The sequence below is a fragment of the Natrix helvetica genome (assembly GCF_964273705.1).
Source record: "Natrix helvetica genome assembly, chromosome: 4".
NCBI lineage: Eukaryota > Metazoa > Chordata > Lepidosauria > Squamata > Natricidae > Natrix > Natrix helvetica.
In genome coordinates, this window is record NC_138550.1 from 73,317,029 (window position 1) to 73,341,894 (window position 24,866).

At 39.2% G+C, this 24,866-nt stretch overlaps 1 protein-coding gene across 4 annotated transcripts in view; it reads left to right on the plus strand.

Annotated features, from left to right (window-relative positions):
* Positions 1-24,866, plus strand: part of SYNDIG1 (synapse differentiation inducing 1) — an 83,443-nt gene that overhangs the window by 31,803 nt on the left and 26,774 nt on the right. For 2 of the 4 annotated variants that reach the window (XM_081951832.1, XM_081951835.1), the window contains exon 1: positions 23,976-24,504. The exons of 1 other annotated variant lie outside the window; for it this stretch is intronic. The gene's annotated coding sequence lies outside the window, so the exon portion shown is untranslated. Of the gene's footprint in view, positions 1-23,975; positions 24,505-24,866 lie in introns of those variants that run through there. One more of the 4 variants, XM_081951833.1, reaches the window with a different exon arrangement.

Genomic DNA, 24,866 nt, shown 5'->3' on the forward strand with positions numbered 1-24,866 from the left:
CAACATAGTCCTGAAACAGTTAGTCATACTCAGAGGTGGTATTCAGCAGGTTCTGACCAGTTCTGGAGAACCAGTAGTGGAAATTTTGAGACGTTCGGAGAACCTGTAAATACCACCTCTGACTGGCCTCACCCCCATCTATTCTCTGCCTCCCAAGTCCCAGCTGATCGGGAGGAAATGGAGATTTTATAGAATCCTTCCCCTGCCATGCCCACCAAGCCACACCACCAAGCCATGCCCACAGAACCAGTAGTAAAAAAAATTGAATCCCACCACTGGTCGTACTGATGAACAATGGCAAGCATAGATGGGGAAATACATCATACTGTTCTCTCAGTAGTTTTCAGTATCATTGATGCTGGCATCCTTCTGGAACACCTCATGGGGTTTGAAGTGGGAGGTACAGTATTGCAGTGGATCTCCTTCATCCTTCAAAGTTGGTTCCAGTCAATGGTGGTGGAGAAAGGTTGCCCTTGAATTTTGCTTTGCAGGGTGCTTCAGACTCCATTCTTTCCATACTTTTTTTTTTGTCCATACAAAACCACAGTTGCTATGCTATCTATCTTATTCTGTTTTCAAAAAGTAACATAATAAAATATTTGGTGATCTGAATGCATTTAAACACAGACTCTCCCAATAAAATAAAATTTAAAAACTATCCACTGTACAGATACTATACATTGATATCTGTTCTTGGTTAGAAGTAACAACATCACTAATAATTAACTTTTTGCCAATTAGCTGTAGTGAGAAATACTATACCTGACTTTGATTTCATTATTAATTTTTACACAAAAATTGTTTTCTCTAAAAGCTTTTAAAAAAATTGATATCTATCTATCTATCATCTATCTATCTATCTATCTATCTATCTATCTATCTATCTATCTATTTATTTATTTATTTGTATCATTTGCCATCTTACCAAATACTTTTTAAAAGTTCTATTTTTACAATCACATAATTTCTGTAATTTATCAGCACTATAACTGAGCCATTAATCAACTTTTCACATTGGTATTATCTGCCTCCTCCAGTCCGAGTATGCAACAAACGAAAATTACCTCACTGTTACAGCAAGAGGGGAATGGAGAGGGACCAAAAGAACTATCTGTTTCTCAAATGTTTCAAGAACTTATGAGGGGTCAAAATGAATCGAAAAAAGAAATGACAGAGCTTAAAGAGGAACTCAGAGATGTTAAACATCATATTGCAGAAAATAAACAGAAAATTGTGGTGTTGGAAGAGGGAGTGGCTGGGCTGGGGGAAGAAATTAAAACAATCCAGAAGGGAAATGCAGACTTGGAAAACTTTTTGGCAAAAAATAGAATTTGAAAGAATGTCCTTTTTTCTTAGATTCTAGAACCTACCAGAGACAGAAAATGAAGACCTTAAAGATATCATGAGTACAATTTTAGCAGATTATATTAAGAGAGATAAAAAACAGCTATGGTGGGATATGGACCTAGTTTATAGGATAAATTCAGCATATGCTAGAAGTCATAATGTTCCAAGGGAGGTACGTGTTAAATTTCTCACAAGAGGACCACAAGAGATGAGGTGCTTGGGACCCAAAGGGAGAGACAATTGAAATATAAAGATGAAGAAATCACCATCCTTAAGCAGATTCCAAAAAAGATAAGAGAGAGAAGGAGGAAGTATTCCTCCTTATCAAAGAAACTATACAATAAAGGAATTTGGTTTAGATGGTTATTGCCAGAGGGAATGTTGATCTTCTGGGAGGGAAACAGGATTAGAATTAATACAGTGCAGGAGGTGGAAGCCTTAATAAAAAAAAACATTTTCCCCTCCCAGAGGACGAATACAGCAAAGGTAGTGGAAGGGACAGTAGGGTGCAAGACAAGAAAGGGGGGCTGAGGCTTCCTCTGGGGACAGGGAGGAAGGAGCAACATCGAAAAGGCTCAGATCACAAAAATAAAAGTATTTGAAATAACAACAATTGGTGACACTCTAGAAAGTGACAAAGGAAAACGAATGAACACATGGTTGACAATATAGAATAAGACCTGGCTTTCTGCTTGTCTTTTATATTTTGTTTTTAAGATTGTAAAAATTGTGAGTTTGGATGGATTTCTATCAGTAGTGTGGGAGCTGCCAAAATGTTTTGTATATCCCCTTATCTTTTCCCCATATATGCATAAAAACTAATAAAATTTTTATTAAAAAAAAGAAATTCAATTTCAATTCCAGGGATTAGAAATATAATCAGTAATATAGCTTATTAATGGATTATAGTCAAGTGGAGTGGTGGGTTCCGGATCCCGTTGCAACCGGTACGCTGCGACGGGGCCGGGTGTCCACCATGTGCAGTGCACTGTGCGCACGTGCACACCCACTCCAGCTGCTCGATGGAGCATTGCGCAGGCACCATACGCTCCATGTGCTTGTGCAAATGCCCCAGTTGGGTCAAATACTGGTAAGGGGGGTGGGCGGGTGGACCCTCTGAAGCACCGTACCGAAGGGTACCTGGTGCTCCCAGCAGGCACCAGTACGCCCATACCAAGGCATACCGGCCGCAACCCACCACTGGTCAAGTGAAGCACAGAGTATTAAAGAATATTGGGTACAACAACCTCAAAAACTGAATATAATCTCAGTTTAAACTAATCAATATTAGTGTGATCCAACGGTATGCTCTAACCCCAGATACAGAAGAAGAGGAAGCTAAATAATTCTATGGCAGCTTGCAATACCTTGTGATGAGAGGGGAAATGAGTTTTTAAATTACTAATTTAAATTTTTAAATTACTGGTGGGATTAAAGGTAAAGTGGAGTGCAAAATTCCTTGAAAACTTTGTGTGTGTGTGAAAAAAGTCATCTTGACAAATAATGGCAGATAACTTTCAAGAAAAAATAGAGTATATTTAAAAAGCAGTAGTATTATAACAAATGATCAAAAAGCACTATGTTAAGGGGCTGTGTATAGTAAAAAGAAGAAATGGAATAGGGATGGAAAAGCCCTAGTTTTATATTTTCACCATACATTTTACCAAACAGAAAATTATATGAAAATATAGATTAGGAAAAGATTGACAATTTTTGAATTGTCAAAAATTCAAATAGGGAAAGATGCAGAGAGATGTCTCATCATCAGAGAAGAGACACCTAATCAATGTTTATGGGCAGTTTAGTAGATTTTATAATAAAGCAAAGCCACATACCGTGTTTCCCCGAAAATACGACTTGTCCTGAAACTAAGGCCATGCCACATTTTTTTTTACAGGGGCTTCCCTGGACACAATGGTGAGGAACGCAACCGAGCTGGAAAGGTAAAAGGCGTGCCTCGCTTCTCGTCTGCCCCAGAAAATAATAAGCCCTCCCCCTATAATAAGGCTAGGGCCATATTTCATGGGTCAAAAGAAAATAAGACCCTGTCTTATTTTTGGGGAAACACAGTATTATTACAGCCACAATCAGACTATTTTCTCTTCAGAGGATTTTTTTCAAAGTATGTAATAAAATGCCACTACCCTCTGCCCTAGTGTTGTCTCTTGAGATAGCCCAGTTTATCTCACAATTCAAAAATAGTAAAGCAGTTGAAAATAACCTGATCCTAGCCGAAATGCTGAAGATAAATATGGACATGTGATATTGCTGTTTTCATGTATAGCCTCTTCTTTCCAGATGCTGAAAACCAGAATAGATTCATTATTCCAATTACTACTGTATTGACTCCAGTAATTGCAAAAAAAGGAGATAGGAAAGATTTGCCCATCAGCCTGTTAAGTGCAATTAGCAAGCTCAATGATAGGCACCTCTATAAAAAGCTAGTGGATAGTGCTTGAGACTTTTATCCATCATAATCTGATTTAAAAAATCAGATTATAGGGCTTGTTGCCTATGCAAACTATATATGTTTTTAATTGATTTAAAGGGGAGCTTTAAGGCAATCCTAGAACTAGGTTCTGGTGGGGGGGGGGAATGATTGCTTCTTCCATTGATTAGCACCTATTTTTGCTATTATGAAACAACATAAAAACAATGTGATGCTACTTCACTATTGTGCTTTGGAGTGCCGTTTTGCCATTATTCATGGTTTTATGGACTAAAATAAAGTTGCATTTTAATGCTTATCCTTTTGTATTTTTATATCAATATGCTGATCCAAGCATGCTTTTTACCTTCCTATGCAATATGCAACACTATCTCTCTCAATATGTAGACAATGCAGCATGCAACAATTATTTCCTTCACATACATGGACTTGAAATGCAGTCCTTATGTCCTGTCCTTTACTACAGAAAGGAGTTATTAGCTATAAGAAATGGAACTGGTGTTTTTTTCTCTAACCCCACCCCCCCCCAAACCATTGCCACTTTGGGGGAAATTGCAGTTTTAGTATCTATTAAATTAAGGTCCTTAAACATTGGAGCACATCTTTATAAGCATTGGCAATTTGGAATCATCAGCAAAGGGAGATTATTCCTAAGAGCGATAAACTTGCAAATGAAATGTTATGTTTTGCTAACCATAACAACAATAACCGCATTCCAGCTGCTACAGAATTTGCAGAGCCAAGTTGTTAATCATGTAATACAACCTATTACAATTTAATCTTAATAGAGGTAGAACAATCTAAATTCTTTATTGCAAATGCCCAGCTATATATTAAATTCTTTGTGGGGATCTGGTTTGTTTCTTCACCCAGTCGCCTCAGTCCAAGCTAGAAAACCGTTTGCATCCCCCCCCCCTGAAATGTGACAGGACAACACAAGGGCCACAGGAAAGTTAAACAAAACTGGATTGGGGTGTGGAGGTTGCATTACCCCCCCCCACTGGAAACACTTTCTTGAAAAGCCTTTGGATTCCACCACCACCAACTTGCTGGAAAAGTCTTTGGATTCCCCCCCCCCAAAAAAAAATATGACAATACAACACAAGGGCCACAGTAAAGTTTAAAACAACCGGGTTGGGGTTTGGAGGTGCAGACCTGTTGGGGAAAATAATAATAATTGATTGAATCAAAGTAATGGAGCCAATAAACCTTCTGTCTTTTCAACGTTGTGTTGTCCTGTCACATTTTTCTAGCTTGGACCGAGGCGACTGGGCAGAGAAACAAACCCCAGAGAGGAAACTCGACATGGAACACTATCTCCCTCCCTCTCTCTCTTTCTCCCTTCCCTTCCTCTGATTGGCTGGTGGCCAACTGTCTCTTGAGCCCCAAAAGCTGGGGTGAGCAGTATTTCTCCGAATGGCCCGTGACGAAGGTTCTGGGACTAAAGAGGCTGGGTCCCATTGCTCAGGGTGAACAGCTAGGTTCCTTTCAGTGGAGGCGAAATGGTAGGGGTCAATGCCTGGGGTTGGAACCCTGGGGGCAAACAAGGGGTAGCGAAGACCCTCTTTAGATGCGTAGCAAGCAGCAGAAGAATCAATAAAGATTCTAACCAAATTATGCTAACAAATATGGAGGCTAACATAATGACCAACAGATTGGAAGAAATCAGTTCACACCAGTGATGTGCGGTGAGGTTTATGGCTGGTGAGGCTGGTGACGTCATCAAACTACGTGGTTGCTCCGATTGCACGGGCGCAGCCCAACCGGAGAAGTTTCTCTTCTCAGAAATGCCAGAAAGGGACAGGCAGGCTGCCACAGCTCCACTGAGAAGACATTTCTGAGAAGAAAAACTTCTCCTTTTTCCTTCTCCCCCACTCCCTTCTAGCACTGCTGATGTTACCTAGGCATTTTTTTTGCATTGGGCGAGCCCAGGATCCTTGCAAGGGGAATGGGATCACTTGTGCAGGAGGCTCCTCACCGCCAGCCCCAGATCAGCGCGAGCCGCGGTCCCCTTCCCCTGCACATGTGGTCCCATTCCTCTCCTTCCTGAGCCAACATGAAGGGTACCGCGGCTGTGCTGATCTGAGGCTGGAGCTGAGGAGTCTCCTGCACATGTCCCATTCCCCTTGCAAGGATCCCGGGCTCGCCCGATGCAAAAAATGGCGAGATCGGTGCACTTGGGACTGCTGCTGCGATGTCCAGAGAGGCTAAACCAAGCCGCGCACCTCTCCCAGCGACTTTCGCGGCTTCCCGGAGTATTTTTTTTTTTTATTTTCATGATGAGAGCGGTGAGGCTCTGCCTCCCCTGCCTCCCCTGACTGCACGTCACTGGTTCACACCATTGTTTTTCAAACCTGGCAACTTTAAAATGGGTGAACTTAGAATTCCCTAGGCATCACTGGTCCAAGAAAGTTACAATGGAACACATCGTCTCCAGGTCAGCAAGGGAGTGAAACACGGCTGTGTATAGGTAGTCCTTGACTTACAACAATTCATTTAGTGATTGCTTGAAGTTACAATGGCACTGAAAAAAGTGACTTCTGCTGCTTTTCACACTTATAACTCTTGTAGCATCCCCATCGTCATGTGATCAAAGTATCAGGCGCTTGGCAACTGCACTCATATTTATGATGGTTGCAGTGTGCTGGGGTCGCATGATCCCATTTTGTGACCTTCTGACAAGCAAAGTCAATGGGGAAGCCAGATTCACTTAACAACCATGTTACTAACTTAAGAACTGCAACAATTCACTTAACAAACTTTGGTTACTTGTGGTAAGAAAAGTTGTAAAATGGGACAAAAATTACTTAACAAATGTCTCACTTAACAACTGAAATTTTGGGCTCAATTGTGGTCATAAATAGACAATTATCTGTAACCTCTTCTTTTTATTTAACCTTTATGCTGAATTTACATTAAGCGACGCTAGATTGGAATATGAATATGATTTTAAAGCTGGAGGAAAACTAAATATTCTGCACTATGCTGATGACGTTACTCTGATAGCTGAAGATGCAAAGAATCTGCAAACTCTAGTAATGAAAGTCAAGAGCACAGTGAAATAATTGGATTTGATTAAGGTCAAACTAATGACAAGATATATAGCAACCAATACTGATGAACTGGTAGCTGTTGATGAACTATTAGCTGTAAGAGAAGCTTGTAAAGCAATAAAGAAGCCTGGTAGGGTAGCAATAATGGTCTCTGAAAAGATATTCAGGGATTGTTCTTATCTATATGTACAAAAATTTGAATTGTGCATGCAATAGTTTTGCCCTTTGACATGCTATAGAAGCAAAAATTGGATTTTGAAGAGCTAAGATAGAAAAGTACGGATGCTTTTGAACTTTGATAATGGAAATGGCTTCTAAGATTAGCACAGGGTAGCCAAGAGTTCTCATCAATCCAGAGTTCTCATTTGAAGCACAAATAATTAGACTCATACTATCATATTAAATAAAGTCCTACCTCCCTTGAAAACAGGATGAGTAGTAACAAAATACATGGACTCAGTTGTAGCAAAAATAAATGCTCTATTGGGAAATCCGAAGGGCCAGTTTGGCGACAAATAATTCTAGAGAAGATGTATATACAATATTTGTATTTAGACATTTTAATTTGTTTAAATGTATTTCAGAGTACTATATGGGATGACTAGACACTGAGCTTGTCAGAAAGGTCAGCAGTTGGAGTCGACCGGAAGTTCTCCAGCTGAACAGATGTGGGGGTTGTGAGCTCTCAAGAGCTTTACATGAACCCTGTCTGACAAATCTGTTCCAAGGTCCTTTTTGGATCAGAACCCCCCTGGAGGGGGGGCAAAGAAGGGACAGCATCTCATCAGACCCAGAGGGAAACAACAGGTCCCTTGCAGGTCGGAGATTTGCCCTCTGAATTGGAGCAGGGGCAGCAGCTTGGCTGCACAGAAGCTGGCTTCCAGCCAAAGCACTGAACAGGAGCATACAGGAGACGAGATGAAAGACCGGTAAGAATATTTATTTAACCCATAGTCATAAATCGAAACTTGGAAAATGCAAAGAATCTTGAGAGTACAAATAATATTAATAGACAGATCTGAATTTTGGCAAAAGGAAAGAAAGTGAAAATGGAGGGTTGAAACACCAGCCCCCTCCCAAAAAAAAAGCTATTTCTTTGAAATAATTCGGACAGAAAGGGTGAAAGCAGAGAAGTGACAAACCCACTTAAATATAAACCCTAAATTTGGTTTTCGATCAGAAATAAAAACCAAACATTCTGCGGGATTTCGTCTGATCTTCTTCCAACTAATATATCTTAAGCAACTCCAATTTGGGAGAAAAATCAAGAAAAAAGCACTAATTTGCCATTTCAGCTTTCTTAAAAGCTCAGAAACAGGAGGATTACACACAGGAATGGGCAAAATGGATTGACTATATACAGAATAAATACCAGACTAGGAGTTATTATGTAGCCTTTAGGTAAGAATGTTTAGACCAATAGATGATTAGAGTAAATAGTATATGGGATGTTTGGAATTGTTAGAGTGGTATACAGCGGAAGTCAGGGGGGTGGGTTTGTGTGGGAGGTGGGGGAGGGTTAGGGTGGAGGGTGGGGTAATATATATGTATGAATAAATTAGAAGATGGGATTAATGAAACATTGTTATGCTAGGAGAAATTTATACTAAGAGTTATAGATGTTAAATTAGCCTAGAAAATGGGATCAATGTGTTATTATTAATCTAAGAGAAATTTATATTGTGTTTGTTGGGAGGAGAGGGGTTACGAGTAATCTATTTTAAGATGGGGGGAGAGGAGGGGGCAAAGTATTTGGTATAATGTTTGAAAGTGAAATTTTTGTGGGGGGTTTGGGGGGGGTATAGCATTTGTATGAGATTTATATTGTATGGTGGGGGGGGTGAAAAGGGGGAAAAATTGTTTGTACAAAACTCTTTTAATAAAAAAAATTACATGTACTTGAAATATTGATACAATATTTGCATTGTACTGTACCGATGTTCCCTAATCAACTAAATATATAACATAAAAAAAGCACTAATTTCTCACTGATAACCTAATCTTGAGTGTGGGGGTAGTTTTAATTAACCAACTGTCATAAATCAGAAGTTGGAAAAGCAGGAGGCAAAGAGATCAAGATGGCTGCAGCTTCTCTTCCATTTTATAAAAACTGAATTAGCTAAATTTAAGGTGGACCAGAACCTCACAATAAGATCTACATAACTAACTGCAATTTTGGAATTGGACATTTAAGGAAGAACAAAAGACCAAGATGGCTCCCATCGCTCTTCCCCATAGCAGCTAAAGTAGATAAATTTAAGGTGGACCAGAACTCTGAAAGAAGAACTGTATAACTAACTGTAACTTTGGAACTGGACATCATGGAAAGCTGGGAATTTGAAGAACTATGTGAAATTATAAGAAATATGCATAAACCATTAAAATCATTAAAATTAAGCCTAAATAGAAATCTGAATCCAGAGAAGCAGGGATTTAAAGAAGAGGGGAAAGAAGAAGGGGGGAAAGATAATGAAGGGGTAGAAACGGTGGGAAATAAAAAGCAGACAAAAAATTCCATTGGGCTTGACAGTAGTATAAGGAAAATGGTAAAGTGGGATGTATCCCAACAAAAGGGAATAAAAAGCAGAAAAAAGATGTTTTGGAGGTTGACAGTGGCATAAGAAAAATTGAATTAGGAGATTATGCCCCAACAAAGAGAAATATAAAAGACAGTGGTATGGGGAAAATTGAAGAGGGTGTCAAAACAAAGAAAAAGGAGAAGGCAGGAACAGAGAAGTGGGACAAAAGATTTACTAGGAAAAAATCAGACTACTAGAAATTGTTATATGGGAAAATATAAAGTTAAGATAAGGGGTTTATTCCTAAATATGACAATAAAATGGAGTTGCTAACTGATTGAATATGATAATGGAAAGATAACTAAATAAAGGTCAAAAGACATGGAATATGAATAAATATCAAACTGATATGGGGAGATTGTAAAGCAGAGGTTTGTGATTCACTTTTTTACATGATAATTAAACTGAGTTGCTAATCGATTGAATATGACAATAGAAGGACAATTAAGCATGGGTTAAAATATATGAAGCATGGATATATCGAACCTTTAAGATGATGAATAAAGTGAGATGTGTACCATTTGTTTTTCTATATAGTAGACTAAGGGAATTGTAATGAACATTGAACAGCAAGGATTGCTATTTATAGACAATTAAGGGTAATCTAATCCAAGATATGGAAAAATGGAGAGGGAATATGAAATATACTTACAATGGGAAACTATTGAGATTTAAAGACAGAATCACAAATTGGAGACGTGTAAGGATGTATAATTATATAAATATAATGAGGAGAATAGCTGGGAATTGTAACCAGGTCTCCATCTCGGCGAAAAATAGATGGTGGTGGGGTTTTTAAAAGCACAATGACTATATATGTATACTTTTTTGTTCTCCTTTTTAAAAAAAGAGAAGGAGGAAGATATATGTCAAATTAAATATGTATACTGAAAAGGAATTATAAATACCATCAACATAAAATGGAGCTCGCTCAGAAGCTGAAATACACCAAGTAAATGAGATGAAGAGTGTGAAGTAGCGGAGAGAGATAAAGGAAAAAGAGAGTGATAGAAGAGAGGGCAGGGGGGGAGAGGAGGAGAGAAAGGAGGAGTGGAAAGGGGAGAGAGGAGAAGGAGAGAGGAAGGGGAAGTAGAGAAGGATGACAGAGGGAAGAAAGGAGGTAGGGAGGGGGAGGAGAGAAGGAGAAGAAAGTGATGGAAAAGGTACAAATATGGTGTATGGAGCGCAGACAAGCCAATAATTGTTTTTGGGAGTTGATAGTAAAGTGAATTGATGTAAACATTTAATAATACAATATGATGTTGGCTATGTAATGGTATACATGTGATTATATGCTACGAAAATGGAAAAATAGAAAACTTAATATGCAAAAAAAAAAGAAGAAAGGTCCGCAGTTCGGCAGTTCGAATCCCTAGTACTGCATAACGGAGTGAGCTCCTGTTACTTGTCCCAGGTTCTGCCAACCTAGCAGTTTGAAAGCATGTAAAAATGCAAGTAGAAAAATAGGGACCACCTTTGGTGGGAAGGTAACAGCACTCTGTGCACCTTCAGCATTTAGTCATGTCAGCCACATGACCACGGAGACGTCTTCGGACAGCACTGTCTCTTTGGCTTTGAAACAGAGATGAGCACCGCCCTCTAGAGTCGGGAAAGACTAGCACATATTGTGAGCGGAACCTTAACCTTTACCTTACAGTCATTATATCCTGATACAGTAAATTATTCATACATAGCTAAAATATGTAATTTGTCAGACATGAAAAAGCATATTGTAAATGCGATTTTGTTTTAAAAATAAAGTGCATTCTGTGAGCATTTGTATACTGAAATTCATCATGGAGTCAAAGAAATACAAAAAATAGCTTTTGTCCCCTTTCTAAAGATTTGCGTGTGCATTAATTTTGTGTGGGTTTTCTCTCTAGTTAAGATTGATTCAGGAGTTTGGTTTGCTTGGCTGATGAGAAAGATGTGAATGTTTGGCACAGTTTCAAAAATTCATAAATATCTTCTTCCACCGAGCAGAACAACTCAATGTGATGCAGCTGTTATATTGCTTTCCACTGTCTTCCCCTCAACCAAGCCTATTAGAGCAGGACTAAAAAAGAAGGAAAATACTTTCCCCTTTCTGTTAATAGAAAATTCCTTAGGTCAGTGTCTGGTAGTCAATTTGTAGAGGCCTAGGTAAGTTCTAAGGTATGTTATCACATTAATATCCAAGATATAAGCCTCACTAAAATGTCTGTTATAATTAGAAACACATAATAGCAAAGGAGTGGGTGAGTACTGGGGCTGAGAAAAAAGAATTAGGATTTACTTTTTAAAAAATAACAATAAAAATATAGAAGGAACAATGAGTATGCTGCTCACCTAAAATGGGGATGGCCTCATTGAAACATAGCTTTAAAAGAGATTAGATAAAGCTTTGGTCATAATGAGCTTAAATGAACATTCAATTGCACTATATGTGTTTCTTACTATATCTAGATATTTGGATATATTGAAATCCTTCTTTAGTCCTGCAAGATAACACCTCATAACCTGGTATGTGCATATATTTTTTGAGTTGAAACCAGCTTTGCAGGAATTCAAGGGGAAAAAAGAAAAGGAAAAATATCCAGCAAACCCTTCCCTCATTACTCCATTCACCTCAAGCGGGGGAGAGTCTTCTTGGGCGATACAGAGAGGACTAATCTACAGGCCAACTGCATATCTGATCCAAGAGCCACTGTTGGAGCTTGCATTAATAGAGGCATCCATTAAACTGACTTCTGCCCTGCAATGACTAATAGAGTATGATAGTCATGAAGGGCTTCAGTGTTGTTTAATCAAGTCCTTCCAATCTGACTTGACAAGAGAAGTTGATCTGATTTGCTGGCCGGTAACATATTGGCCAAATTCCCAAAGTAGAATTTTCCCTGAAATGAACAGCAAAGTAAGATTTCTGTAGAATGTTTCAGCTTTATCTCATCAAGATTGCTTAGCCTGGTATGATTGATGAATCGAGTTAATATAATTAGTCATATTTAATTCTCTGTCTACTGAGTGTTTTTGATGGAAATAAAGATTGTTTTAGAAGTAAGGGAAGAGGGCTAACCAAAAAGCTACCAGTAGAGTAATGGAATTAAAAATACACTAGAGTGGTTTAGATAACTAAAATAAATGCTCTAATATTAGTAATATTAGCAAAATTACAAATTGCGATGATAGCAATACTGTACTGCATATAAATAAATTAATAAAAAGTAAAAATGTTGTCAGAATACACATTGTTAAAGAATGGCTACAAGTATACATTGTGCAAATGTTATAATATTTTGATATAGTTTGCTTCTGCAGTTGCAAGGTGACAATTTTATGTACGTGGAGACTACATTTATACATAACATTTATTACTGAATTAGTGGCAGAAAGTAACAATGGTGGAAGGTTTTCAAGCTTCCTAAGCCTACATGACTGATAATTTTGAGTGCTTGGCAGACTGGGAACTAGAAAATATTGGGTGGGCATTTCTGCCTTGTTCTATATGATTTAGAGATACCATTCATACTATTTAGAGCAGTGGTTCTCATCACAGATTCCCTTTAAATATATTTGTGGACTCCCAAAACTTAACCCAAATTTAAATCATAATATACTGTATCTTCAAGCTTTTGCAGGCCATCCGTGATGACATTATGCCCCCCCCCCCCAGATCTGCAGACCATAAGTTGAGAACCATTGATATAGTAGGTTATAGTTCTCCATCTCCACCATTTCAGTCTTCCTAGCATCAGTTTGTATTCTATCCCTCTGTTGATGCAGCCTAGAACTGTTGGCTTTTTTGGCAGCTGCTGGACACTGCTGGCTCATATTTAAATGGTTGTCCACTAGAAAGCCAAGATCCCTTTCACAGTTACTACTGTTGAGCAAGGTACCACCTATACTGTACCTGTGCATTTCGTTTTTGTTGCCTAAATGTAGAACCTTATTCTTTTCATCATTGAATTTCATTTTATTAGATAGTGCCCAATGTTCAAGTTTGTCAAGATCCTTCTGTATCTTTAGCCTATCTTCTGGAGTGTTGGTTATTCTTGCCAGCCTGGTGTCATCTGCAAATTTGATGAGTTCCCCATTTATTCCCTCATCCAAATCATTGATGAAGATGTTGAAGAGTACTGGGCCCAAAACAGAGCCTTGGGGTACTCCACTGCATACCTCCCTCCATGTAGATGTAGTTCCATTGAGGACTACACGTTGAGTGTGGTTGGTCAGCCAGTTATGAATCATCTTCCATCTTCCTCTCCTTCTCTCTATCTTCCTTCCCTCCTCTTCCTCTCATCTTCCTTTCTCTCCCTCCCTCACTTCTCTACTTTCTTCTTTCCTCCTCCTCTCCTTTCCCTTCCTTCTTCCCTTGCCTCTCCTCTACTTCTCTCTACCCCTTCTCCTTCCTACCCTCTCTCCTTCTCCCTTCCATCTTCCTCTCATCACCTCTCTCTTCCCTCCTTTTCCTCTCATTTCCTCTCCTCCTCTCTTCCGTTCTTTTTTAATTGTTGCAGGTGTCTCTTCCAGCTCTTAATTAATATTTTCTTGGGGTGGTATTTCCATAAACCCAAAAATCGTTGAATATCATTTCTTGTTCCTTTTCCTTCTCTCTCTTTTTTAAAAAAAGAATATTTTTCTTTTTTGGACAGACAAAGACAGACAACACATAACACATAGAACCTTCTTCAATCATATATAGCATGTCGTTTGGTTGCAGAATTTTTGTGCATCATTTCCATAGTCCTCACTTTCAATTTTATATAAAATCACAAATTATCAATCTAGTATATATGTATACATTATTATCATTGTACATCATTTATTTGACTATAATTATTATTCCTTCATTTTGAATGAAATATTCTAGGTATTGGATTCATTTATATTATAACAATTCATTACATCATCCTAAATCTATTCAATGATCATACATTTTTGTATTGTTATCTGTATTATTCTATTATTCTTATATTATAAAAATTCTCCAACGTTTTTCATTTCCACTGGTAGAATAAATCCCATACCTTATAAAGTTGTTCATCTTCTTGTTCTCTAATTTCAAATGTCAATTTACTCATTTCAGCACCTTCCATTGTTTTTCGAAAACTTCCTCCTGCGTTGGTATTTTCTCATTTTTCCAATTTTTTGCAAATACAATTCTAGCTGCCGTTAACATGTTTACAATCAAATATTTCAAATCTCTATTGTATATTTCCGGTAATATTCCCAATAAAAAAATCTCAAATTTAAAGTCTATATGTTTCTGAGTCAGTTTTTAATAATAATAAAATAAAATAATAAATTTAATTTGTTAGCCGCTCCCTCTCCACAAGGGACTCGGGGCGGCGTACAATAAAAAACAAATATATATATGCATATAAACACACACACATACACAAAGATACACATACATGGAGGAGGTAACAATCAATAAATACAACACAATAACAACAATAAAATTAGCCATTAAAATATCCCATATTAAAAATTACAAATTTAAAAAAGGACTGTCAGGAGGAATAGGATGGACTACGGTTGAGCCAGGCCAGGTAATTGAAAAAGGTGGGTCTTGAGCTTTACACGGAAGGAGCGGAGATCGGAAGTAATCCTGATGTCAAGGGGGAGGTCATTCCACAGGGCTGGGCCCATCACAGAGAAGGCCCTGCTCCTGGGTGTCGCCCCCCGACACTGTTTAGCGGACGGCACCCGGATAAGTCCCTCTCTGTGTGAGCGGATTGGTCGTAGGGATGTATGGGGCAGGATGCGATCCCGCAGGTAACTAGGTCCTGTGCCATGGAGCGCTTTGAAGATCGTAATCAAAACCTTGAAACGCACCCGATAGACCACAGGAAGCCAGTGCAGCTCGCGCAGGAGAGGTGTTACATGGGAGTACCTAGTACTCCCCATAATCACCCGCGTGGCTGCATTCTGGACCAACTGCAGTCTCCGAGTGCATCTCAAGGGAAGCCCCATGTTTTCCAACCAAGTGTGGATTTTAGTCCAATATCTTTTAGCTTCTACACATGTCCACCACATATGGTAATATGAACCCGGTATCTGATGACATTTCCAACATTTTTCTGATTTGTCCTTGAACATTCTTGCTATTCTCGCCGGGGGGTAAGTGCCACCTGTAAAACATCTTATACAAATTTTTTTAAAAATATATTTTTATTATTTTTATATTTAAAACAATGCAATACTGCGGAGTCGGAGTGACCATACATTCACATTATATACAGCTAGTTTCAACCATTAACAATTAATCTACTTAATACATTGTCTATTCTTCTGTCCAATCACAATATATACATTTGTTCCAGTCTTGTCATCTTGTCTTATACCAATCATAAAATCTATTCCATACTTCAAAATATTCTGATTCCCCTTTATTTTTAAGTTCAAGCGTGAGCCTATCTGCTTCTGCACTGGCCAACACTTTTCTGATTATATCTAGCTCTGATGGTGTATTTTCTTTTTTCCAATACTGTGCATATATTATGCGTGCTGCAGTTAGTATATGTTTAATTAGATAAAGTGTTATACAAGTTTTCTTTATATGCTGTTGACATTGTCATTTTATAATTTTGTGACCATAATTTTTGCCATTTCTCTAAATCAATTCCATGACCAACATTTTTCCTCCAAGCAATCATAGATTCTTTAATTTGGTCTTCTTCTAGTTTAACCTCTTATAAATATCCATATAATTTTTAATCACCTATTCATCAGTACCTGTCAGAATTTTATTCAAGTCAGTCATTTTATCATAAAAACCTTCTATTTTAAAATCTTTATCATATCTAAAATGTAGTTGCATGTATGAAAACCAGTTCATTCTTATACCTTGTTCTTCTAATTGTTGCATAGATTTAAGTTCACCCTTAGCATTCAATATTTCACCATATCTAACTGTTCGTTCCTTTTAGTATATTATTGAATATGAAAATGCTTCAATAGTTGATAACCAGACTGGGATTTTTAAATAATGTTGCCTTTTAATTTTCTCCCAATTTAATAACAAGGCCTCCCATATGTAATGCCTTCTAAAATACCTCTGTGTTTTAGTTCCCTTATACCATAAGAAAGCGTGCCAACCCAACAACAAGTTATGACCTTCTAAGGTCAATAATCTAGAGTTTCTTAACATTATCCATTCCTTAACCCACATCAAGCTTGTTGCCTGGTAATATAACTCCCAGTGAGGTAGGCCAAATCCTCCTCTTATTTTAGCATCTTGTAACAGTTTAAGTTTTATTCTCACTTTCTTTCCCTGCCAAATGTACTTCAATACTATTTTATTAAGGTCTTCAAAGAAATCTTTCCCTAATCTAATTGGAATTGTCTGGAACAAATATAAAATCCTGGATAGTATATTCATCTTGATTGTTGATATTCTCCCTATTAGCAATAGTTGTAAGTTTTCCCATTTGGCCAGGTCTGTCGTAATTTGTTGTTTAAGTTAATAATAATTATTCTCTTTAGTGTACTACATCTTGCTGTCAAATATATCCCCAAATATTTAACCTTGTTCGTGACCTGAATCTTCAGAGCTTCCACCAATACTTTATTTTGTCTTGCTAGCATGTTCTTTGTCAAAATCTTTGTTTTGTCTTTATTTTCAGACCTGCTATTTTTCCATATTCCTCTATTTTTTCTACCAATTTAGGTGCGGTTTCCAATGGATCCTCTAAAATGAAAACTAGGTCATCTGTGAATGCTTGCAATTTATATTCTTCTTTAATTTCCATTCCTTTTATATCTTTATCTTCTCTAATGTTTCTATTCAAGACATCTAACGTTAACATGAACAACAAGGGTGATAGTGGACAACCTTGTCTTGTCCCTTTCCCAATATCAATGGAATCTGTCAATTTTCCATTTATCATTATCTTTGCTGTTTGTTTGTGATATATGGTTTTTATGGTTTGAATAAATTTCTTGCCAAAGCCCATCTGTTCTAACTGTAGGAACATAAATCGCCAATTCACATTATCAAAGGCCTTCTGAGCGTCTAAGAATATCAGCGCCATTTGTTTTTCAGGATGTGCTTAATATTCCAAAGTGTCCAGGATTATTCTCATATTTTCTTTAATTTGTCTCTTTGGCAGAAATCCATTTTGATCAGGATGAATAAAGTTATTTAAGTATCTTTTGAGTCTTTCTGCCAGTATTGAAGCAACTATTTTATAATCTGAATTTAGCAGAGAAATTGGTCTATAATTCTTAATTTGCTGGGGGTCGGTGTCCTCCTTTGGCACCAGTGTTATATAAGCTTCTGACCAAGATTTGGGTATCTTCATCTTTAACATGGCTTCGTTCATAAGTTCTACCAATGGGAGATACAATTATTCCTGTAAAGTCTTATAAAATTCCACTGGTAGTCCATCTGGACCTGGAGCTTTTCCATTGTTTTGTTTTTTAAGGACTTCAACTAATTCCATCATCATTATATTACCTTCTAGCATCATTTCAGTTTCTTTAGTTATCTGGGGTAAATTTGCATTTTGCACATACTGTTTAACTTTTTCCTCCTCCATCTTCTCTTGTTCATATAACTTCCCATAGTATTCTTGTATAATTTTTTCTTCCCTCTGTTTCCATAACAAATTTGCCCTTTGTCATCTATTAGTTGCATTATTTTTCTTGATTCTCTCTCTTATACACTAGCCATCTCCCTGGTTTATTGCATTTTCAAAATAATTCTGTTTAGCACTTCTAATTTTTTGTGCTAATTCCTCCTTTCCATTAGTCCCATTTTATGTTTAGTTGTATCCATTTTTACTTTAATATCCTTTTTTGTGGGGCCTTCTGTAGCTCTTTTTCAAGTCTCTTGTAGTCATCATCAAGTATTTTAAAAGCTTGCCGTTTCTTGATATTTCTTTTATTTTGTATAGTCTATTATCAAGCCTCTGGCATAGGCCTTCATTGTGTCCCAAAAATTCTGCATTGATGTGTCCTCTTTTTTATTTTCTTTGAAGAAGAATGCCAATTCTTTCTCCATTTTCTGTACAAAATCCTTTTCTTTTAATATAGTATTATTTAAAGTCCATCTAGATCTTCTCCTTTGTCCTTGCCACCTAATTGTCATTGGATTGTGATCTGCCCAGGTACTTGTTTCTATGTCAATTTCCTGTACATCACAAATCAATTCCGTTGAGATCCATATCATATCTAATCTGGACCATGATAAATATCTATTTGAGTAAAAGGTATATTGTCTATTTCTGGGATTTCTTTCTCTCCATATATCTTTTAAGTCTATTTCATCAGTCATTTAAAAAAAGGATTTAGGAAGAGTCTTTCTATTTAGTTTTGTTGTTTTTTGTGTTTTATAGTCCATATTCTGATCTACAATTCCATTAAAGTCTCCCATCGTACAAATATTAACATAGTCCAATTCAATTATTTACATATGTAATTTTTTAGGAGCATAAATTGCTATTAAAATTATTTTCTCATTATTGTCCATAATTTCCACCATTAAGATTCTTCCATCGTCATCTGTGTAGATTTGCTGTGCTGAAATTGTACTCTTAATATACAGAACCACTCCTCTTTTCTTGCATTGTGGCAATGTAGTAAATATTTTCCCTAGTTTAAGTTGTATCAATAATTGTTCCTGTTGTTTTTTAATGCATATTTCTTGAAGGCAGATTATGTCCACTTTTAATTTCTCAAATTTATGAAATGTTTTCCTTCTTTTAATAACTGAGTTAAGTCCATTTATATTTATTGAAATTATTTTTTTCTCCTTGTTTATGTTTTATAGATAGGGTTTACTGCACTAGTAAATCTCAGTTCTTGTTGTTCTTTAGTATCCACAGTACCGCCTACTGCACCTTCTTCTTTTCCAGTTGCAGCCTGGCCATTATCTTGTAGTTCAATTAATGATTCTTCTTTTCCTGTTGCTCCCTCTTTCCCTCTAAAGTATTCTGCATAGAATAGTTCTGCTTTATCAATTGAATCTATTCTATGTCTTTGTCCTTGCCATAGAAACATCAAACCTTCTGGGATCAGCCACCTATAATTAACTCCTTTTTTCTGTAGAATTTTAGACAAAAATTGATATTCTCTTCTTATCTCTCTCAGTCTTCTTGGTACCTGTTACAGGATCACAATCTCTTTGTCTTTGTATTTCAATGTTTTGTCTCTTGCCATCTGTAGTATTTGTGTCCTAATTGTTTTCTTAGTAAATCTTATGTGGACTTCTCTTGGAAGCTTGTTTTTCATTGCACATCTTATAAAGACTTGATACACCTCATCTATGCCATCCATCATCTTCTCTTTGGTTATCTCCAAGGCGCCTGCGAGAATTTCTATCATTATCTCTGCCAAGTTCTCTTCCTTTTCTTCTTCTATGTTTTGGAATCTGAGGTAGAATTCTGATCTGTCAATCTCCCATCCTAATATTCCACTTTTCTCTTTTTCGACCACACTTAATCGATTATCAATATCTCCTATTTTTTGTCTCTTTGTTCACCTTTTTCTTCAATTTTCTGGAATCTATCTTCAAATTTCATCATCATTTGGTGGATGTTCTCAACTTTCTCATCTGTTTTTTCTGTTTTTGGTTCTTAATTCTATCTTTTGGATCCCTTGCAAAATCATTTGTAGTGTCCCTTCTTTGTCTTTTTCCTGCTGCAACATCGTCTGGATTGACGAAGAGGAAGTTGGTATTGAAGAGCCGACGGTCGTTATCTTTTTACTCATTTGCACCAAGTTAATGAGCTTTATTGGCTGGGAAGTACAAAATCTTTGGGTTCTTCTATTCCTTAATCCGTTTATGTGGAGAGTATTTGTAATCCAAAATAATCCTAAAATAAAAACAAAACAAAAAAATGGGAAGAATAACAGAAAAAGGAGGAAAAGGGAAAAATCTTCAGGCTCTTATGAGCCCTAATCCAATTGGTTCCAGATGTTTGCAAAAAGAAAAAATGAAAAAAGGGGGGGAAAGGGAAAAGATTTTAGCAAATCAGTCACAATAAAAATAGGAAGAGTAATAGAAAAAAAGGGCAGTTATAATCTTCAGGTTCTTCTTTAAATTAATCCAATTCAGTATCGTATGAAAACAGAATCAAAAATCCAAAAGGAAAAAGGGAGAAAAAAGAGAAAAGAAAAGGAGAGGAAAAAAAGTTGTATCTATCAAAAAAAGGAAAGGAGAAGAAACACAGTTGCTTTAAGAAAAATAGAAAGATTGAGCTAAGAGAGAGAAGAAGAAAAAAGCAAAAAGATGCTAGGCTTCTGCTGCCAAATGCCTCTAATCAGCTAAAAATAACTAAGTCTGAGGGGGAAGCAATGAAGTGGGAAAAAGAAAAAATAAAGGTAAATAGAAAAAGAAATCACAGCCACTACTGAGGTTCTTGTGCTAAGTTCCAGACAGAGTTGTCAGTTCTCTTTTTCCAAGGTCACAACAAACGTATAGCTTTAAACTGCTAAGCTCCCTTTCAGTCCAGCCTCCATTCACTGATATCCCAGGAAAGCACCTGAATAAACAATCTTCAATGTTTTCCCCACTATCAGCTGGCTCAAGGACTTTTTCTCAAAACACACATGCAGGGAAAAAGAAAACAATGCTTCAAAGCCTCTAGGTGGCAGTGTTACTTATTTTTAGCACTAGACGCTTCCCCTCCCCCCTTCAAAGAAAGACTAAAAAAATTCATAAAGAAAAAGAAAACAATAAAGCATTACAAAGAGAAAAGTAGAGAGAAAGAGGTCTTAGTCAATAAGAAAATGATTATGCCAGCGTTTAAAAGAAAAAGAAAAAAAGAAGAGGGGAAAAAACCCAATCCAGTTTAAAAAGTAACGGGCATTGTAAAAGTCAACAAAAATTCCCACTTTAAAAAGAAAGAAAATAAAAACAATCTGTTTGACTTTCTGGCCAAATCTCGCCGCTTATCCACTTTCTGTCTTCAACTTTAACTTTATTTTTAGTCTTTTAGGGTGTTCTCTCAGATGTTAATGAAGAAAAAAAAAATCTCACCAAAACGACACTGTTTCTGTTTTTCTTCCGTTCAGGAGCTGTCCTGATTTCAGCAGCTATATGGCTGCCTCGCTGTCGCCATCAAGAAATGGCTACTCTTGGGTCAAACAGGGACTTTGCAATATCCCTGCGATCAGCAGAATGTGGCCCTCTATCACCGTCTCTACGGGATGGTTTAGGTTCAAAAGAACCGTCCAGCAGCAGGGATATCAACAGCAATCTTGGAGCTACAAGATTGCATGTCATCTCATCCGGACGTCAGCCCCGCCTCCATATTTGTATATATATGTGAAGTGCTAATACTGCTTTATACTGCAATGATACCGTGTTTCCCCGAAAATACAACCTGTCCCGAAACTAAAGCCTTGCCACATTTTTCACGTGGGCAAAAATATAAGCCCACCCCCGAAAATAAACCCCCTGGACAACCCTCCCCCCTCCGGCCAGGCAGAGCACCGCTCACTAACCTAGCGTTATCCCGAAAGCGCCAAGTCGCAGGAACCAGGGGGGGAGCGCTCACATTGCTCGCCGCCTTCGGGATACCGCTAGGTTGGGGAGTGGCATTCTGTCTGGCCAGAGGGGAGAGTTGCCAGGTGGCTGCTCCCTTGTGAACTGGCTCCTGAAGAGCCGGGCACAGCCTCAGGGGCGAAGCAGCCATGAGGTAACCATGGTCACGAGCAGCCGCCCGCCAAATCCCCTCTCCAGCCGGGAAAAGCGCCATTCACTGACCTAGGGGGTATCCCTAAGGCGCCAAGCCATGTGGTGCTCTGCCCACCCCTCAGCTCCCGCGGCTTGGCACATTCGGGATACCCCCTAGGTCAGTGCATGGAGCTCTGCCTGGCTGGAGAAGGGGGTTGCGCAACCGCCTGTTCTGCCCGCAGCCTCACCAAGCCCTTGCACAGCTCTCCCAGGCCACCACCGCTGGCTGCTGCTGCCCGCCGCTGCCCCGCTCCAAGCATAACTTCCAAACTCCAAAACTCGGGGCCGAGTCTTCCAGCATCGGCCGCTCTAGGAGTGCTCTCTATGGTGGGCCGGCTGCTGAAAGACTCTGTCGCGTAACCCCCTTCTCCAGCCGGGCAGAGCTCCATGCACTGACCTAGGGGGTATCCCGAATGTGCCAAGCCACGAGAGCTGAGGGGTGGGCAGAGCACCACATGGCTTGGCGCCTTAGGGATACCCCCTAGGTCAATGAATGGTGCTCTTCCCGGCTGGAGAGGGGATTTGCCGGGTGGCTGCTCGTGACCATGGTTACCTCATGGCTGCTTCGCCCCTGAGGCTGTGCCCGGCTCTTCGGGAGCCAGTTCACAAGGGAGCAGCTGCCCAGCAGCCCCAAAACAATAAGCCCTCCCTGATAATAAACGCAAGGGCATATTTCGTGGGGCAAAAGAAAATAAGCCCCTGTCATATTTTCGGGGAAACACAGTAAGACCACACTTGAAATACTGCATCCATTTTTGGTCACCACAATACAAAATAGATGTTGAGAATCTAGAAAGAGTACAAAGAAGAGCCACAAAAATTATTGGAAGTTAAAGTATATGAAGAATGGTTGCAGGAATTGTGTTTGTCTAGTCTAGAAGGACCAGAGGTGACATGATAACAATCTTCCAATATTTGAGAGGTTGTCACAGAAAACAGGAGCTTGACCTATTCTCCAAAGCACCCGAGGGCAGGGCAAGAAGTACCAGATGGAAACTAATCAAGGAGAGATCCAATCTAGAACTAAGGAATAACTTCCTGTCAGTGAGAACAATTAATCAGTGGAACGGCCTGCCTCCAAAAGTTGTGGGTGCTCCATCACTGGCGGTTTTTAAAGAGACTGGATAGCCATTTGTCCAGAATGGTATAAGTCTCCTGCTGGGGGCCAAACTAGAAGACCCCCAAAGTCCCTTCCAACTCTGTTATTCTGTATTTTAACAAATAATGTTATAAGTTTATGATCTTGTGGAGCTGCATTATTAGCTGTCCAGCGCCACATGCAGCCCACGGGCTGTGGGTTAGATACACCTGATTTATATTTAGCCATAGGTAACATGATGGCAGCAGCAAAGGGGCAACTTACAGTTCCCAATTAAACCTATTACTAAATAATACCAAGTTGCTTTGATATGCAGTATAACCTTTCAGCCAAATTAGCCTATCTGGGATGATCCAGTCCCTAGACAAATTCTACTTCATTCATAAGCCTTCCGTATTTATTGTATCTTTATTCTCTGTCTTACATAGGTTGGCCATCTGTTTCCTGGTTTTGACTTGACTTGCTAGATTCATTTGTTTTGAAAATTTCGTGAATTTAATACAAACAACCGTTTTAATAATGATGATCATAATGATCCTGTAATCACTTAATCACGTTTGTTTGTTTCGAGTCGTTCTGAGACAGTAAATAAAGAAAAAAGTAGGCGTAAACACTGAAGACGACAAGTATGTCGAGTGTCGCTGCTACTTGGTACTGATTCATAAGAGTCCACTCTTCCCCGCCTCGGTCTGAGAAGGAGGAGGGCTGCCTCTTACTGAGCGCGAAAAAGGCTGTCGGCTTCTCTTCCGCAGTACGCAGTAGCGCATCTCAGCTCTCTTTAGGACCCGGGGGGAGCTTTGTGTTGGTGTCCCCCGTTCTCTGTGCAGGGTTGTAAATTCCTTCTGTCAAAGCAGCCCAGTCGCGATTGCAGTGGCAGCAGAAGCTTGAGAGACCCGCTGTTGTTCGATCGCCTGGGGCTGTAGCGCCTGGCACCGACTCTCAGTCTCGGTCCGCATCATGGTGGGCCGGCAGCGGCGGCAGCAACCGCGGATGGTACGACTCCTACTCTCCGCCGCTTTTCCCGATCTTCCGTGTATTTTTCCCGCCACCACGAGGCGAGATCTCGCCGTCTACAGCCAACCCCTCCGTGGAATAGCCGTCTGTTGCTGCTGCCCCTTTTCCCTCCGCGCCCCAAACTTGCTGCTTTGATTTGTATCCAAGGCGTTTTAGGTAAGAGGCCAGCGAGGAGGGAGGAAGGCAGGCCGGCGGACTTGGAAAAACAGCCGCTTTCCGGAGGTCTTGCCGCCGTCCCAAATTCGACGGAGACGCCGGAGGTCACCTTCCTCCTGCCTATACTGCTGCGTCGTCCGGAGGTGAGTCCCAGCGCAGAATAGTGGCGGTAAGATGAGGGTAAGATAAAGCGACGAGGCACAGTCCGCCAAACGTCTCCAAACGCGGGGAAGGAGCTATTTTATCCCGCGTTGGAGCGATTTATAAGTGGCGCAGGACCGTAAGCAAGGACGGGGGCGTGGTCGAGAGGTCGTTCCCGGGGTGGACCTTAGCCTGGGACTTGAATGTCGTCGGAAATGCAGTGGAGATAAGGCGCGGACTCGCCTTCCTTCCTACAGGGTTAGGGAGCTGCCCACCTTCGATTTCTAGCCCGTGGCCAGATTTTCGGAGAAAGAGGCTGTCCCAGTTGGGCTTCGCCCTCGATCTTTCGGGATCGTCATACCGG